This window comes from Arachis hypogaea, chromosome 2, assembly GCF_003086295.3.
Source record: "Arachis hypogaea cultivar Tifrunner chromosome 2, arahy.Tifrunner.gnm2.J5K5, whole genome shotgun sequence".
Classification (NCBI taxonomy): Eukaryota; Viridiplantae; Streptophyta; class Magnoliopsida; order Fabales; family Fabaceae; genus Arachis; species Arachis hypogaea.
In genome coordinates, this window is record NC_092037.1 from 53,373,065 (window position 1) to 53,390,404 (window position 17,340).

Consider the following 17,340-nt stretch of genomic DNA (forward strand, 5'->3'; position numbering starts at 1 on the left):
AACATGAAGTTCGTAAACCAACATTAACAAAGTGAAATAAAATAATAGAATAAATAAAGAACCTGGGATTGAGAGCCACTCCTAAAACTAAGAGAAATCCTAAATCCTAATACTAAGAGAGAGGAGAGAACCTCTCTCTCTAAAAACTACATCTAAAACATGAAAAGTGAATTATGAGAGCCTCTCTATGAATGGATACATTCCCCCACTTTATATCCTCTAATCTGTATTTTCTGGGTCGCAAACTGGGTCGAAAACAGCCCAGAAATCCCTGGAGAAGATTTCAAATACGTTGATTTCCGTCACTGCGATGCGGCCGCATGGATCACGCGGTTGCGTCGCTTAGCTTCATGGAAACTATAACATATTATATATCAAATCGAAGCCCCGGACGTTAGCTTTCCAACGCAACTAGAACCGCGTCGTTTGGAGCTTTGTAGCTAAAGTTATAGCCATTTGAGTGCGAAGAGGTCAGGCTAGACAGCTTAGCAATTTCTCCAACTTCTTGTATTCCTTCCACTTTCGCATGCTTCCTTTCCATCCTCTGTGCCATTCCTGCCCTGTAATCTCTGAAATCACTTAACACACATATCAAGACATCTAATAGTAATAAGAGAGGATTAATAATAAGCAAATATAAGATCAAAGAAGCACGTTTTCAATCATAGTACAAAATCAGGAAGGAAATATAAAACTATGCAAATATTATGAATAAGTGGGTAAAGAGTTGATAAAATCCACTCAATTGAGCACAAGATAAACCATAAAATAGTGGTTTATCAGGGATCGACCCTTACTCACGTAAGGTATTACTTGGACGACCCAGTACACTTGCTGGTTAGTTGTGCGGAGTTGTGACTAAGTGTGATTCACGTTTGAGAGCGCTAGCAAATCTTTGGAGCCATTGTTGATGATCACAATTTCGCCTACCATGTTTTTGGCGCCGTTGCCGGGGATTGTTCGGGTATGGACAACTGACGGTTCATCTTGTTGTTCAGATTAGGTAATTTTCTTTTTTATTTTCTTTTCAAAAAATTTTCAAAAATTTTTTTCAAAATTTCTCACCTGTTTTCGAAAATTTTCAGAGTTTTCAAGAATGAATCCTAGAGTTTCATATAACATGTTTTAGCTTGGCTGGCTATTAAGCCATGGCTAATTCACAAGATTTTGATTGAGGACTATGAATTCATTGTTTTCTTTTTCTTATATGTTTTTTCGAAAAAATAAAAAAAAATTCATAAAATCATAAAAATCAAGAATATTTTTATGTTTCTTGTTTTAGTCTTGAGTTAATTTTTAAGTTTGGCGTCAATTGCTTGCTTTAAAATTTTTTTTTTGCATTTTTTGAAATTTCATGTATTCATAGTGTTCTTCATGATCTTCAAGTTGTTCTTGGTAAGTTTTCTTGTTTGATCTTGATATTTTCTTGTTGTGTGTTTGTTGTTGTTTTTCATGTGCATTTTTGCATTCATATTGTCTAAACATTAAAAATTTCTAATTTTGGTGTCTTGCATGTTTTCTTTGCATCAAAAATTTTTCAAAAATATGTTCTTGATGTTTATCATGATCTTCAAAGTGTTCTTGGTATTCATCTTGACATTTGTAGTGTTCTTGCATGCATCATTGGTTTTGATCCAAACTTTTCATATTTTGGGTCATAATTGTGTTTTTCTCTCTCCTCATTAAAAATTCAAAAATAAAAATATCTTTTCATTAATTTTCTCATAATTTTCGAAAATTTGAGTTGACTTAGTCAAAAATCTTTAAAATTAGTTGTTTCTTACAAGTCAAGTCAAATTTTCAAATTTAAAAATCTTATCTTTACAAAATCTTTTTCAAAAATCAAATCTTTTTCAATTTTTTTTTAATTTTCGAAATTTTTAAAAAAATTATTTTCAAAATCTTTTTCTTATCTTTATTTCAAAATTTTGAAAACTTTACCAACAATTAATGTGATTGATTCAAAAATTTGAAAGTTGTTACTTTCTTGTTAAGAAAGGTTCAATCTTTAAATTCTAGAATCATATCTTTTAGTTTCTTGTTAGTCAAGTAATCAAATTTAATTTTAAAAATTAAATCTTTTTCAACCATATCTTTTTAATCATATCTTTTTATCATATCTTTTTCAAAATTCTATCTTTTCCAAAAATTTGATTTAAAATATCTTATCTAACTTCTTATCTTCTTATCTTTTCAAATTTGATTTTAATATCTTTTTCAACTAACTATTTGACTTTTTGTTTGTTTCTTATCTTTTTCAAAACCACCTAACTACTTTTCCCTCTCTAATTTTCGAAAATACCTCCCTCTTTTTCAAAAATTCTTTTTTAATTAATTAATTATTTTAAATTTTAATTTTAATTTTATTTCTTATCTTTATTTTCGAAAATCATTAACCCCTTTTCAAAATTTATTTTCGAAATTCTCCCTCTCTCATCTCTTTCTATTTATTTATTTATTTACTAACACTTCTCCTCACTTCTCTTCATCTCAAATCACTACCCCTATCCTTACCCTTGTGTTTGGATTCTCCTTCCTTTATTCCCTTCTTCTTCTACTAATAATAAAGATCCTCTTTACTGTGACATAGAGGATTCCTCTTCTTTTCTTATTCTCTTCTCTTTCATGTGAGCAGGAACAAGGAAAAAGGCACTCTTGTTGAAGCTGATCCTGAACCTGAAAGGACTCTGAAGAGGAAACTAAGAGAAGCTAAATTACAACAATCCAGAGGCAACCTCTCTGAAATTTTCGAACAAGAGAAGGAGATGGCAGCCGAACCCAACAACAATAATGCAAGGAGGATGCTTGGTGATTTTACTAAACCCACATCCAAGTTTGATGGAAGAAACATCTCAATTCCTGCCATTGGAGCAAACAATTTTGAGTTGAAACCTCAATTAGTTGCTTTAATGCAACATAATTGCAAGTTCCATGGACTTCCATCTGAAGATCCTTATCAGTTTTTAACTGAGTTCTTGCAGATTTGTGAGACTGTTAAGACGAATGGAGTAAATCCTGAAGTTTACAGGCTCATGCTTTTCCCTTTTGCTGTAAGAGACAGAGCTAGAACATGGTTGGACTCACAACCTAAAGATAGCCTGAACTCCTGGGATAAGCTGGTCACGGCCTTCTTGGATAAATTCTTTCCTCCTCAAAAGCTGAGCAAGCTTAAAGTGGATGTTCAGACCTTCAAGCAAAAAGATGGTGAATCCCTCTATGAAGCTTGGAAAAGATACAAGCAGATGACCAAAAAGTGTCCTTCTGACATGTTTTCAGAATGGACCATATTAGATATATTCTATTATGGTCTATCTGAGTTTTTCAAGATGTCATTGGACCATTCTGCAGGTGGATCCATTCACCTAAAGAAAACGCTTGCAGAAGCTCAAGAACTTATTGACATGGTTGCAAATAACCAATTTATGTACACTTCTGAGAGGAATTCCGTAAATAATGGGACGCCTCAGAGGAAAGGAGTTCTTGAAATTGATGCTCTGAATGCCATATTGGCTCATAACAAAGTGTTGACTCAACAAGTCAACATGATCTCTCAAAGTATGAATGGATGGCAAAATGCATCCAACAGTACTAAAGAGACAGCTTCTGAAGAAGCTTATGATCCTGAGAATCCTGCAATGGCAGAGGTTAATTACATGGTTGAACCTTATGGAAACACCTATAATTCATCATGAAGAAATCATCCAAATTTCTCATGGAAGGATCAACAAAAGCCTCAATAAGGCTTTAATAATGGTGGAAGAAATAGGCTCAGCAATAACAAGCCTTTTCCATCATCTTCTCAGCAACAGACAGAGAATTCTGAGCAGAGCCCCTCTAATTTAGCAAACTTAGTCTCTGATATGTCAAAAGCAACTTTAAGTTTCATGAGTGAGACATGATCCTCCATTAGAAATTTGGAGGCACAAGTGGGCCAGCTGAGTAAGAAAGTAACTGAAACTCCTCCTAGTACTCTCCCAAGCAATACTGAAGAAAATCCAAAGAGAAAGTGCAAGGCCATTGACATAGTCAATATGGCCGAATGCAAGGAGGAGGAGGACGTGAATCCCAATGAGGAAGACCTCATGAGATGTCTTTCAAGTAAGAAGGAGTTCCGTATTGAGGACCTAAAGGAATCTGAGGCTCATATAGAGACCATAGAGATTCCATTAAATCTCCTTCTGCCATTCATGAGCTCTGAAGACTATTCTTCCTCTAAAGAGGATGAAAATGTAACTGGAGAGCAAGTTGCTCAATATTTAGGAGCTATCATGAAGTTGAATGCCAAGTTGTTTGGTAATGAGACTTGGGAAGGTGAACCTCCCTTGCTCATTAGTGAACTTGATACATGGGTTCAGCAAACTTTACCTCAAAAGAAACAAGATCCTGGGAAATTCTTAATTTGGTGTTGGGAGGCCACAACCAAACTCTAAGTTTGGTGTTGAATCCCCACAACCAAACTCTAAGTTTGGTGTTGGGACTATACAACATTGACCTGATCACCTGTGAGGCTCCATGAGAGCCCACTGTCAAGCTATTGACATTAAAGAAGCGCTTATTGGGAGGCAACCCAATTTTTATTTATCTAATTTTATTTTTATTGTCTTTTATGCTTTATTAGGTACATGATCATGTGGAGTCACGAAAAAAATATTAAAATTAAAAACAGAATCAAAAACAGCAGAAGAAAATTCACACCCTAGAGGAAGGACTTACTGGCGTTTAAACGCCAGTAAGGAGCATCTGGCTGGCGTTCAATGCCAGAACAGAGCATGGATCTGGCGTTGAACAGCAGAAACAAGCATGGAACTGGCGTTCAACACCAGAAACATGCTACACATGGGCATTGAACGCCCAGAACATGCATCACTTCGGTGTTTAAATGCCAGAATTGCATGGAAAGGCATTTTACATGCCTAATTGGTGCAGGGATGTAAATTCTTGACACCTCAGGATCTGTGAACCCCACAGGATCCCCACCTACCATATTCTCCCCTCTTCTCAACATTCATCCTCTCTTTCCAATAAACACTCTTCCCCAAAATCCTTTACCAATCACCTCAATCTCTCTTCCCAATCACCCCCTTCACCACTCACATCCATCCACTCTTCCCCATAAACCCCACCTACCTTCAAAATTCAAATTTCTTTCCCACCCAAACCCACCCTAAATGGCCGAACCTACCCCCTCTCCCCTCACTATATAAACCCCTCCATTCTTCTTCATTTTCACACAACACAACCCTCTCTTCTCCTACTTGGCCGAATACACCTCTCCCCCTATCCTCCATATTTTCTTCTTCCCCTTCTTCTCTTCTTTCTTCTCTTGCTCGAGGGCGAGCAATATTTTAAGTTTGGTGTGTGATGTTAGGATTTTTTCTAGTAAAGAATTTTATAAAAATAGTCGCGTTGTAGATATAGATTCTAAGCCAACAGAAATCCCTTCGTGCAAACGTTTTGGTTATCACAAGTAACAAACCCCTTAAAATTGATAACCGAGTATTTAAACTTCGGGTCGTCTTCTCAAGGAATTGCAGGGAGGTATGTTCTTATTATTGGTTATGAAAAAGTGTGGTTTGGGGTTTTGGATTAAGGTGAAAGGTTAGTTGAATGACAAGTAAAATAAAATAATAATAACTGTAAAATAAACCTTTGGCAAGGTACAAGAACTAGAAGTCATATCCTTATCAATTGTGATGAGAATTGGATTTTAATCCCACTTAGTTAACCTTTACTAAACAAAGGAACGTCAAGTGGACTAATGAATTTGATACCTAAAGTCCTAGTCTTTCCTTTGGAAAGGCTAGAGTTATTGGAACTCAAGTTAATTAGCAACTCTCAATTTCAACCACTGCTTTATTTGACAGCTCAAGCGTCACCAATTACTCAACCAAAGCCAAAAGGAAAAATATCTAAATTAAATTAAAAGCATTCATGTAAATAAAGCAATCAAACTATGTCTAAATATAAATTCAAGTCATAACATGGAAAGGTTCATAAGCCAATTGGGCAACATAAATCAAATACAAATAAAAGTATTAGAGTAAATAAAAGTAGAAAATAAATATTGAAGGAATATAGAACCTGGAATGAAGATGAATTGAACTAAACTAATAGAAATCCTAAAATCCTAAATCCTAAGAGAGAGGAGAGAACCTCTCTCTCTAAAAACTACATCTAATCCTAAAATTATGAATTATGAGTCTAATCTGAAGTGTCCCCTTCATTCCTCCACTTTTCAGCCTTTAATATGTGTTTTCTGGGCTTGAAACTGAGTCAGAAATAGCCCATGATTCGCTGTTTGCGAAATCTACCACACTGATTTTCGCAGAGGCGACACGTCCGCGTGGATGACGTGTTCGCATCGCCTATCTGTACGATCACTATGGCAAATTATATATCACATCGAAGCCCCAGAAGTTAGCTTTACAATGCAAGTAGAACCGCATCATTTGGATCTATGTAGCTCAAGTTATGGTCATTTTAGTGCGAGAGGGTCAGGCTGACAGCTTTGCAGTTTCTTCAACTTCTTGTATTCCTTCCACTTTTGCATGCTTCCTTTCCATCCTCCAAGCCATTCTTGCCCTGTAATTCCTGAAATCACTTAACACACATATCAAGGCATCTAATGGTAATTAGATAGGATTAAACAAAAGGAAATAAAAGCCAAAGAAGCATGTTTTCAATCATAGCACAAATTCTGGGAAGGAATTGTAAAACATGCAAATCATATGAATAAATGTATGAAAGATTGATAAAATCCACTCAATTAAGCACAAGATAAACCATAAAATAGTGGTTTATCAACCTCCCCACACTTAAACATTAGCATGTCCTCATGCTAAGCTTAAGAGAAGCTATAAAGGAGTGAAGATGAATGATAGAATGTATGAAATGCAACCTATCTATATGAATGTAACTACATGCAAAATGTTTTTACCTACTTGGTTAAAAGTAAATAATTTCTTCAAGACAAATATGAATTAAATTCCACTAATTCAAATCACAGAATAAAAAGTAAGTAAACTTGTAAGAAGATAGCTAATGAAAGTAGGGAATATAGAATCAAGCATTGAACCCTCACTGGTAGTGTATATCACTCTAATCTCTCAAGTGTCTAGGGTCAATCACTCTATTCTTCTCTAATCATGCTTTCTAAACTTTGTTCTTCATCTAACCAATCAACAAATATTTAATGTACTAATGCAAACATCATGAGGTCTTTTCAAGGTTGTAATGGGGCCAAGGCAAGGGTGAGGATGTATATATAAGGCTAAGTGAATCCTTGATTAGTCTAAGATCTCACCTAACATACATACCTTCTATAATTTCAAAGTTCTTTACCTAGCTACCCAAATTTTTCCACTTTTGTATTACATGCTCATGCACCAAATTTATTTTTGAATTTTGTCCCATGTGCTTTGATTCTTTTTATTTTGCTATTGGGGTATTATTATTTTTTTTATATCCCCTTATTCAATCACTTAATAATAATTTTTTTTATCAATGTACATGGTAATTTATTTTTATTTTGATTTCATATGAGCATGCTTCCCAAACCTTGAAATATTTTATTTAGTTTAATTTCCTACTTTTTTTATCATCCCATGTTCCCGTAAAATTCCCCACACTTAAATTTTACACAATATTTATCTTAAGCTAACCAAGGATTCAACTTAGGATTTTTAATTTGTTTTTCTGCTTAAGGCTAGTAATGTAGTTTATAGAACAAGAGGGGATTAAAAAGCTCAAGGGGGCTAACAAGGGTGATGCAAAAGGTACGCTAATTTGGGATAAGTGAGAAAAATTTCAAATGATAGCCTCAATCATATGCAAGCATGTAAATACACTAAATAATGGACATGTTGATTGGAACAAAATCTAGATTTCAGTTATAGAGAAGGAAACACACAAGAATAAAATATTATGGTTAAATAATGTAACCATACAATTAAGCTCAAACCTTACAGGTTGTGTGTTCTAGCTTTCTCCTATGTTCCAAATAAAACTTCCAAACAAGTTTTTCAAAAAGTTTAATTCAAATTAGTGAAATGTTATAAAAATTTTCTTGAAAAAGAAAATATTACTTCAACCAAGTAGTGACTAAATGCATAAAATCAAACAAACATGCAAATGCAATAATGAATAAACAAAGAAAATAAAACAATGGTGTTGAAAAGAAGAAAATAGCTAACCCATGGAGATCGGTATCGACCTCCCCACACTTAAAGATTGCACCGTCCTCGGTGCATGCTAAGATGTGCAGCTGGACGGGTTGTTCCAACTGATGCTTCTCTCCAAAGATTGTGCAGATGGACTTGTCTTGTCTTCCCATGTAAATGTCTTCCGGTTCCCCTCCGAGTGGCCATCCTGAAAGAAAAAGGGAAGAAAAGTAACCCAGAAATAAAGATAAGAAAATAAATGAAGTATGGATGGGTTAATGTCAAATGATAAGGGTCTCATTTACATGGAAGCTTCAACATGTACGTGAGAAAATAATAGAAGCCATGGCATGCTAGTGGTACAAAATGTACAGCAATGGGGAAGAGAGTGGGTAATGAAAGACAATGTAAGTTCATGTTAATGCAAAAGGAATACAGGTATCATAAAAGATTGACATTGATAGAAAAATAGCATCACCCAACATTGTAAAACAAGTCACTAAAAATTATACCAGAAAAGATGCAACAATTAAATAAGAAAATCAACACCAAAGGAAAAATAATAAATTTAGAAAAGAAAGGAAAAATATGCACTAAATTAAAATGCAATGAATGAAATATGCAAATAAATAAAATGAAAGATAAGAAGAATGAGAGGGAAAGAAGTGAGTAAGAAAGGAGGGAGGGAGAAATTAGGATTGGAGAAGAAAAGATAAGATATTTGGCAAATTAGGATAAGATGTGTGGCGCAAGCAACGCGGATGCGTGGGGCACGCGGTCGCGTGACTTGCGTATGAAGTTAATCGACGCGGTCGCGTCGGTCACGCGGTCGCGTGACACATTTTACGCTACTGGCGCGAGGGCAGCCTCGCGCTCGCACAACTTTCTGTTCAAAAATCTTATTTTGCCAAATTTTGGGTGACGCGATCGCGTGGGGCATGCGATCGCGTGAGTGGGCTTCAGAAAGGAATGACGCGGACGCGTCGGCGACGCGGTCGCGTGATAGGGATTGTGCGTCCAGCACCAATCTAGCACCACTCTCGCACAATAATTCGTTGTGCACCCTTTCTACGTCGAAAATCAGGGCACGCGGTCGCATGGGAGGCCATTATTCCCATATGACGTGGTTGCATGGGACGATTTGTGCCCCTGGTACGCCTCCAGCCACGCTCCAGCGTGACTCTCTGTTCGTTTTTATTTTCTCCCCTCTCATTTTGACGCGACGCGACCGCATCTTTTTTTTTATGCAGTATGCAGAATGCAAAATGATATGACTGTTATGAGTAATTACAGGTTTAATGAAAATTCAAAAATAGACAAAAATTCAAACTGAAGAAGAAACGATCATACCATGGTGGGTTGTCTCCCACCTAGCACTTTTAGTTAAAGTCCTTAAGTTGGACAATTGAGGAGCTTCTTGTTATGGCGGCTTGTGCTTGAACTCATCCAAAAATCTCCACCAATGTTTGGAGTTCCAGTAGCCTCCGGGGTCCCAAACAAGGTGCAGAAAGCCTTCAAACAAGTTAAAGCAAGTGACAAGGCCCCAAGAATGTTGATTTCTAGATTGAATTCTGGGGTCCCAAATCTTGCTTTTGCACCCGTCTTCTTGTTGAGCAATATTGTTCCAGTCGGGTGGCAAACAGTCTGAATTCTCGCTGAAGCAGGCAGACAACTTCCTAGACCCATTCAGTTGAGCTCTACACTAACCTTTGCATTTAAATGTTGAGCATACAACCATGTTGAACCTTGCAGGATAAATCTTATCACTAACCATCTTCTTCTTACTCTTAATGCCACAGAGAGCTCTAAGTTGACCATCTGTCTCCAGTAGCCCACATTCAAGTGGAATTAGAAAGCTAAGGGATATGAATTTTACCCACTTAAATGTTGTGAAGGATGATGGCAACTTAGGGGGAGGTGTTTCTAATGAACGTGCAAGCTCCACTCCCTTGTGCTCTTCTTTGACAACTACCACCTCTTTGCAAGATTCTTCAATATCAACCTCTTCCTCTTGGTAGCTTTCTTCTGGTTCAATCTCCTCTTCATTGTTCACCAAGGGCATGGGAGGTAGTGCTTTTTCTTCTTGAATCTCCATCTCTTGATCAACCTCTTCCAAGTCTTCAACCATAACATGCCTTGGAGGTTGTACACCCTCCTCAACAACAAATTCAAACTCCTTAGAAGAGGGTTCTGTGACTTGAGGTTCCCGTGGAGGTTCTGCATCTCCTAAATCTTCAACCACTTCTTCCTCTGCAACTATTATGGCTTTCTCCATTTGTTCCAGTACAAAGTCATGCTCCTTATTGTCCACTGGAGTCTTTAGTGTCTCCTTCGTGCTACGTTCTTCATTAGATTCTCCACATGAAGCCATAGGGGTCCCTTGAGTGTCCGAATGTCCGGAAGGTAATTGACTTATTGCTTGCTCCAATTGATGAAGGGTTGCATGAAATTGATCTACTGTTTCCTTGAAATGATCCCTTGACTCTTGCTCCTCCTTGATGATTACCTTTCCATGACAACTCTCTTCAATTACTCCTTCATCTTCAAGGGTCTCTTCTACCTTCATCTTTAGTGCCTCCTCTAGCTCCTTATGAAGTATGGATTTGCGAAGACGATCCTCTATCTCTTGTTCCATATCAATAGCATAATTGGGATCATCTTGCTCTTGGATTGATAGATGTGGGTGTTCTTCTGTGGATGGTGGTGATGGGATAGGTGGATCATTATGTGGTTGAGATGGGAGTGTATTGGAGCTTGAGGGTCGAATATTGAAGGTATTTGGTGGTCCGATTTGGGTGACGAGAGCTTGTATAGTAGCGTTTAGATCGGCAAATGCTTTCTTCATGGAGGTTTGGGGTGGATAGGAGTGTTCATTTGTTTGGAGAAAGGGTTCATAGTAGGAAGGTGGTTCTTCTTGATAAGGATATGGAGATGGTGTATATTGAGGTGGTGGTTCTGGGTATGGTTCATATGGTGGTTGATGTGGTGAATAGGGATTGGGTTCATATGGAGGTGAATGGTGGAAAGGGGCTTGCGAGTGTGGTGGTTCAGAGTTATGTTGTGAGGATGGTCTCTGAGCATACAGTGGGGCTTGTTGGTAGCTACTAGGCGGTCCACTATATCTATCAGCTTGGTATGCATTGTAGGATGGTCTTTGTCTGTGATATCTAGGAGGGTGTGGTTGCCTAAAGGGTTGATCAGATCCTCTTGACTCCGTCCATCTTTGATTGCTTAGACCTTGATGCATAGTCCTGTTATAGCTTTGAGTCCTTGCAACAAAATTAGAACCAAACTCAAAGCGAGAGGGGTGAGAATTCATAATAAATATCAGAAATAAGAGGGAAGAGAGAAAACAAATAAACAAGTAAAAGAAAAATATAATTTTTTTTAAAAAAATATTTACAATAACCAATAATAAGGCACACGTTTGCAATTCCCCGGCAACGGCGCCATTTTGACGTTAGGATTTTTGCTAGTAAAGAATTTTATAAAAATAGTCGCGTTGTAGATATAGATTCTAAGCCAACAGAAATCCCTTCGTGCAAATGTTTTGGTTGTCTCAAGTAACAAACCCCTTAAAATTGATAACCGAGTATTTAAACCTCGGGTCGTCTTTTCAAGGAATTGCAGGGAGGTATGTTCTTATTATTGGTTATGAAAAAGTGTGGTTTGGGGTTTTGGATTAAGGTAAAAGGTTAGTTGAATGACAAGTAAAATAAAATAATAATAACTGTAAAATAAACCTTTGGCAAGGTACAAGAACTGGAAGTCCTATCCTTATCAATTGTGATGAGAATTGGATTTTAATCCCACTTAGTTAACCTTTACTAAACAAAGGAAGGTCAAGTGGACTAATTAATTTGATACCTAAAGTCCTAGTCTTTCCTTTGGAAAGGCTAGAGTTATTGGAACTCAAGTTAATTAGCAACTCCCAATTTTAACCACTGCTTTATTTGACAGATCAAGCGTCACCAATTACTCAACCAAAGCCAAAAGGGAAAATATCTAAATTAAATTAAAAGCATTCATGTAAATAAAGCAATCAAACTACGTCTAAATATAAATTCAAGTCATAACATGGAAAGGTTCATAAGCCAATTGGACAACATAAATCAAATACAAATAAAAGTATTAGAGTAAATAAAATTAGAAAATAAATATTGAAGGAATATAGAACCTGGAATGAAGATGAATTGAACTAAACTAATAGAAATCCTAAAATCCTAAATCCTAAGAGATAGGAGAGAACCTCTCTCTCTAAAAACTACATATAATCCTAAAATTATGAATTATGAGTCTAATCTGAAGTGTCCCCTTCATTCCTCCACTTTGCAGCCTTTAATCTGTATTTTCTGGGCTTGAAACTGGGCCGGAAATAGCCCATGATTCGCTGTTTGCGAAATCTACCACGCTGATTTTCGCAGAGGCGATGCGTTCGCGTGGATGATGCATTTGCGTCGCCTATCTGTACGTCCACTATGTTAAATTATATATCAAATCAAAGCTCTGGACGTTAGCTTTCCAACGCAAGTAGAACCGTATCATTTGGACTTCTGTAGTTCAAGTTATGGTCATTTTAGTGCGAGAGGGTCAGGCTGACAGCTTTGCAGTTTCTTCAACTTCTTGTATTCCTTCCACTTTTGCATGCTTCCTTTCCATCCTCCAAGCCATTCTTGCACTGTAATTCCTGAAATCACTTAACACACATATCAAGGCATCTAATGGTAATAAGAGAGGATTAAATAAAAGGAAATAAAAGCCAAAGAAGCATGTTTTCAATCATAGCACAAATTCTAGGAAGGAATTGTTAAACATGCAAATCATATGAATAAATGTATGAAAGATTGATAAAATCCACTCAATTAAGCACAAGATAAACCATAAAATAGTGGTTTATCAGTGTGGTAAAAGCATAAGCTTTTTTTGTTTTTCCATTACCATTGATGGCACCTAAGGCCGGAGAAACCTCTAGAAAAGGGAAAGGGAAGACAAAAGCTTCCACCTCCGAGTCGTGGGAGATGGAAAGATTCATCTCCAAAGCCCATCAAGACTACTTCTATGATATTGAGGCCAAGAAGAAGGTGATCCCCGAGGTCCCTTTCAAGCTCAAGAAAAATGAGTATCCGGAGATCCGACATGAGATCCAAAGGAGAGGTTGGGAAGTTCTAACCAACCCCATCCAACAAAGTCAGAATCTTAATGGTTCAAGAGTTCTATGCCAATGCATGGATCACTAGGAACCATTATCAAAGTAAGAACCCAAATCCAAAGAATTATCTTACAATGGTTCGGGGGAAATACTTAGATTTTAGTCCGGAAAATGTGAGGTTGGCATTCAACTTGCCCATAATGCAAGGAGATGAACACCCCTACAGTAGAAGGGTCAACTTTGATCAAAGGTTGGACCAAGTCCTCGTGGAGATATGTGTGGAAAGAGCTCAATGGAAAAGAGACTCAAGAGGCAAGCCAGCTCAACTGAGAAGACTGGACCTTAAGCCTGTGGCTAGAGGATGGTTGGAGTTCATCCAACGCTCCATCATCCCCACTAGCAACCGATCCGAAGTTACTGTGGATCGGGCCATCATGATTCATAGTGTCATGAATAGAGAGGAAGTAGAAGTTCATGAAGTCATCCCCCTTGAACTCTACAAAATAGCCGAAAAGCCCTCCACCATGGCAAGGTGACGTGGTGGAAATTGGCGAGTTAAGAATTTATTAATAAGAATATGTTGCAAGTACAGTCCTTAACCAGCCGAAAATTCCCTTATCAATTTAAAAAGGGGTTGTCACAATATTGAAAATTAAAATACTGGGAGTATGAATCCCAGGCCGTCTCCCAACGAGTTGCAGAGAGATGTGCTATTTCATCAATCGGGTGTTTTCAAAAATGGTTTAGTTGGTAAACAGGAAATTAAAATAGAGAAATTAATTAATTCTAAATAAAAGCCTTGACTGGGGGTAGATTAGTTGGAAGCCCTATTCTTGTTGAAATACTCTCAAGATTAATTAATAATTGGAAGTTACTCTACTTAGTTAATCCTTACTAGGTAAAGGAAAGTCAAGCAAGTTGGAAATCGGTTTCTAGTCATAAGTCCTAATCCTCTCCCTTGGGAAGGACTAGAGTTAATGATTAGAGGGTGATTCAACAATAAACCAAATTATAATTTCTCTCTTGAGTAGTTTAACTCAAGGGTTCCTTTCAATCATCCCCAATCAAGTCATGGAACTACTCACTCATCATAATTATAAAATTCACAGAATTAATGGTGAAAATAAAAGAAGACATGATAAACAATAATGAAAGGATTAATTGAAAATAAAAATAGTCTATATTAATAACTTGTAAAAATAAGCCAAAGTCAACTCTAGAGGGATTAAGAATATAGAAGAATAAATATAAAAGGTAAATAACAAAAGTAAGATGACAAGTACCGGAGGTAGACTCTTCTCAAAAGCTAAAACCAAAATCTTCCCCAAAAATCCTAATTATGAATGTCAAGTGATAAAAACCTAGGGGAGGAGTAAATCCAGATCTAAAACTAAAAATTATGCAGAATGAATTGTTGTCTGCCGTTTCTGCATGTTTCTTAACTCTAGTCTGTAATTCCGGGCTGAAAACTGGGTTGAAATTCGGCCCAGAAACTCTGCCAGCGACTTTTGAAATTCTGCAGATCGCGCACGTCACGCGGACGCGTCATTCGGCGTTTTGCTTTTCCATGCGGGCGCGTCGTCTATGCCTCCGCGTCGCTTCTGCTTTTCCAATCCGCGCTTCTGCGTCACTCATGTGGCCGCGTCACTGCAAATTCCTCTCTTCCGCGCGATCGCGTTGTTGACGCGTACGCATCACTTCTCGCTGGTCATCTCCTCAATTTCTTGTATTCCTTCCATTTTTGCAAGCTTCCTTCCCAATCTCCCACTCATTCATGCCCTATAAAGCCTGAAACACTTAACACACAGATCACGGCATCGAATGGAATAAAGGGGGATTAAAATAACTAATTAAAGGTCTCCAGGAAGTAAGTTTTCAATCATGTAATAACTTTAGGAAGGAAATATAAATGCATGCTAATTATATGAATTAGTGGGTAAAGACCATGATAAAACCACACAATTAAACATATTGTAAACCATAAAATAGTGGTTTATCAACCTCCCCACACTTAAACATTAGCATGTCCTCATGCTTAGTTGAAGGAGATAGAATAAATGAGTAGGAACATGTAAAAACTCATGCAATGCAATGCAACCTATATATGTGAATGCAATTATATGATTCTTGTCCACTTGATCAAGAATAAATAAGCTCTTCAAACGATGACAAACTAAGTTTCACTAATTCAATTCTCATTTAGTAAGAACAGATAAAAATGCAAGAAGTTAGCTCATGAAAGCGGGGAACATAGAATTTCAAGCATTGAACCCTCACTGATGATGTATGTATACTCTAATCTCTCCAGTGTATAGGGTAATCACTCTATCTTTCTCTAATCATGGTCTCTAAATTTTGTTCTTCTCTTAACCAATCAACAACATTTAATATACCAATGCAACATCATGAGGTCTTTTCAGGGTTGTAATGGGGCCAAGGTAAGGGTAAGGATACATATATGGTTAAGTGAGCTTATAAATTGAATCTTTAATTAACTCAAACTCTAACATAACCTATATATTTTGTATAACTATAGAGTTGTTACCTAGCTACCCAGGATTCTCTTTCACATTCCATACTTATGTATCAACTGTTTATTTTAGTTTTATCCTACATGCATTGACCTTTGGATTCTTAACTCAACATTGGGGTAAAATTATTATTATTTTTTTTATAAAACATAGCTTATCAATGCACATAGATTTTTTATTTTCATAGTTTCACATGAGTAGGTGTCCAAATTCCTATTATATTATCATGACATATCCCCTTATTATCTTTTGTTCCCACAATTTTCCATACTTAATTAGCACACACAATTCTATCTTAAGCTAACCAAAGATTCAAATTGGGGTATATAATTGTTTTTCCGCTTAAGGCTAGTAATGTGGTAAATTATAGAACAAATGGGATTTAAAGGCTCAAAGTGGCTAACAAAGGTAATTGAAAGGGTAGGCTTAATTTGGATAAGTGAACTAAACAATTAATGACCTCAATCATATGCAGCATATAAATATATTAAACATTAGACATATAAGATGGAACAAAATATAGGTTACAATCATAGAGAAGTAAACATACAAGAATAAAACAAATATGGTTAAATAATGTAACCATGCATAAAGGCTCAATTCTCACAGGTTGTGTGTTCTTTAGCTTTAAAAATCATGTTCCAAATACAACTTCAAGCAAATTTAACATAAGAGTTTTGATTAAAATTAGTGAAATTTTGTTCCAAAGATAGATTTTTAGAAGAAACTTATTGTCTTTTCAATCAAGTAGAACATGCATGCAACTAATCTATTACTATGTAGTTTATCATATTCTAAAAGAAAGAAAAACTAACTAAATATCCTAATTTATTGGTGTTTAGGGAAGAAGAATTACCTCCAAAAGTCAGGTACTGACCGACCTCCCCACACTTAAGGATTTGCACCGTCCTCGGTGCCATCTGTCAGGAACAATGGTGGGCTGGTGGCAGTGTCTCCACAGTCGGGGCCGTCATGGCTCCCTGTGCTGGTGAAGGAAGTGGAGTCTGGAGTGCTTGGGTTGTCGTCAGGTCTGTGATTGCCTGTGAGGAGCTCCTTGAGGTATTTGAAACGGCGTTGGTTGCGGCGCTCTCGGAGCTTTGCTTTCTTTTTTTGTTGGTCCAACCGCTTCAGTATTTGATGAAGCAGCTAACTAGTAGATGGTGGAGGAGCTGCAACATCCTCTGTAGACTGGCTGGTAATGGCAAGTTGTGGCCTGAGATATCTCCCGTTAGGGACATACTGATCATCCCATGGAAGAATGGCTTTGGTGTCTCCAGCTCTGTAGGATACTCCGGCTGCTGAGATAAGATCAGAGACCAATGCGGGGAAAGGTAGGTTGCCCGCGATCTGCACATGTTCCATAGCATTTCGGATATGTCTTGGTAAATTAAGAGGCTGGTCTGTGAGGATGCACCATAGTAGAACGGCCATGTCTGCGGTGAAGGAGGACTCATGAGTACTCGGGAAGACGTAATGGGACATAATCTGTGCCCAAACGTGA